Below are 2,517 nucleotides of genomic sequence, written 5' to 3'. Positions count from 1 at the left end.
ACGAATGGTAGCGAAGGTCCTCATTCAGGGTCAGCTTCATGTTAGCGACTCCAACACTCATCTCTCCAGCGAAATCTCGAATTCCCTTTCTTCGATCTTTCATTACCTAGTCCTGCTGTGTTGGATGAAATCCGATATGCGGACACAGAACACCTGCTGTGTCCTATTCTGCTAGCTATGTCTTTGCAGTCTCCGTTGCAGCTGTCCGTGTCATGTTTTACAGCCTTTACAGTGTTTATAGAGCATTGAGCTGCAGTCATGATGTCTGCATTTTGACATCCGGCGTGAATCATCATGATACAGGTAACTCTTTTCAAATATTCAGATAGCTTCCCGTACCCCGTCTCAGCTAATATTTTCTTAACTGCAACTTTAATCTTTAAGCTCTTCATTGCCGTTGACTATTCACCAACACATCAAGCTGTTCATGAAAAAAGGAGAGGGGAAAAATCACCAAATTTAGCCTGAACACCCTATATTTCACTTGATGGAAACAACTACAATATTTATTGCCACATTCGGGACGTGATACACTTTCTTATCTATCAGTTAGATCTGTTTCCCAAGATCTAGATTTCAGTATAGTGAACCTTGCAACATTTTTTCTGGGGAGTGGATTACTTCGGAACTCAGAACATAACGGCAGACGAAATACCGCTAAGCATTTCGCCCGGCGTTCTAACGTTTCTGCCAGCTCGCCGCCTTCACACTGAAAGATATTAGCTTGACACTTGAAGAAAAAGATTATGAAGAGAGTGTTAAGAGTAAAACTTTGACGTTTGGTCTTTCGTCAGATACGCTGAGGAGGGTCAAGCGAAGAAGAAAAGGTGGGGAGTAAATAGGAACAGAGGGTCGGAAAGAAGCACGTGTATAACTAGACGTTCGAAAAATAACTGACTGGAATAAATTTATATTAACTTTGATCGTTGTAAGGTTGAAAGTTATTTTGTGGGGTGGGGGCTGAAATCGAAGTAGAGTGTGTGACAAAAAAGAGTAAGAACCACATCGGTAGATGGTCTTTAATTTTCATATAATACAACCTAAGAGCTCGCTACAAGTGTATGATAGGTGCACAGTTCCCGGACCCTTTTAGCCTAATTATGTTCGGATTTATCTTAGTTAAACTATCTGGATTATTTTTCACTAACCAAGGACAAAAGCATTATTAAAAATTTCGTGATATAATAAAGCAAAACAATACAAAATGAAATAAAATATTTATTTTTATTATTCAGTCCACGTTTGAAGTAGAATTAATAATATTATCTGACAGAGGATCTTGAATATTTTAGACTTTCATATACAATGTGGTTCATTTTTGTTGGTTTCGTTTTTTGTTGTTGTTGCTGTTTTTAACGTGTCAACAACATCTGGCTTACAGTTTATAGATTATATTGACTTTTGACTCTAATCTCTGGTTTATGCCAGGATATACCAAAATAGAAAATCTCTCGGTGGTTTGCTAGGTACCGAAAACTTATATCTGAACTGTAATGATATATACAAATATGTATGTGTGTGTGTGTGTGTGTACACATGTATGTATGCATATACCTACATACACATAGACATACAAATAGTTCCTTGACTGTGAATATTTGAAGAGTTCTCTGCTAAGCTTCTCAGATAAAAACAAAATTAACTTTGATGTTGAAAAAGATTTTATTTCAGTATTACTCGTATCAATATTCATTATTTGTAAGTCAAATTTAAATTTCATTTTGATTCGGTCTCGATCTTTTGTGTTCTCTGTAAACTTAATGTCACTCAAAAAGAATGCAGTAGGTTTACGCAGCTTTTCAGCTTCCGTCGTAGATGACTAGTCGATTTTTTAAGTGGGACACCATTGCAACGTCTTCTTTTTTAAAATTTTCATCTAAAAGCGGTTTTTAAAAAAGCCAGTTTACAAATAGAAATGCGTATACATCACTTGTCGAGAAGCGAAATTTGACAGTATTAACATATAATTGAATACGCGCAACAAACTCCAATTTCCGGTTTTAATTACACTGCAGTTAGCTATCTATCTATCTATCTATCTATCTTATCTAGCTATCTATCTATCTGTGTGTGTGTGTGTGTGTGATCCGAATTTTATAGTATTAAGTATCAATCACGTCTGGTCTTACCAATCGGTTTCGCGCAAAAAATAGAATGGGGTGTTAGGCAACAAAGCCAATTATATAAATATGCTCATCAGAGGTAACCGAAATGGAAGGGAATATGGCAACAGCTCTCCACTGCCGGTGGTGGATTAGCAGGACCGCTTGGCGTCTGTTGTAAAAAGGTGGTGGAATGAAAAAAGTTTCAGAGGATTTTGCTAGGGGTTATGTCCCTTGGTTAGGTGTGTTGGGGAGTCGGCAAATGTCATCCTGAAGTGGGGAAAATTTGTATTAATAATGTAGTTTCTCTGCGGGGATGGGGTGTATGGTGCGTGTAGCGATGTTATATATATAAATTTTTCTAGAGGTGTAGATATATATAGCGTTGTGTTCTTTATTTCGGATAATATATATA

This window comes from Octopus bimaculoides, chromosome 11 (genome assembly GCF_001194135.2).
Source record: "Octopus bimaculoides isolate UCB-OBI-ISO-001 chromosome 11, ASM119413v2, whole genome shotgun sequence".
In the NCBI taxonomy this organism is placed as follows: Eukaryota; Metazoa; Mollusca; class Cephalopoda; order Octopoda; family Octopodidae; genus Octopus; species Octopus bimaculoides.
This window is presented reverse-complemented; position numbering follows the sequence as displayed.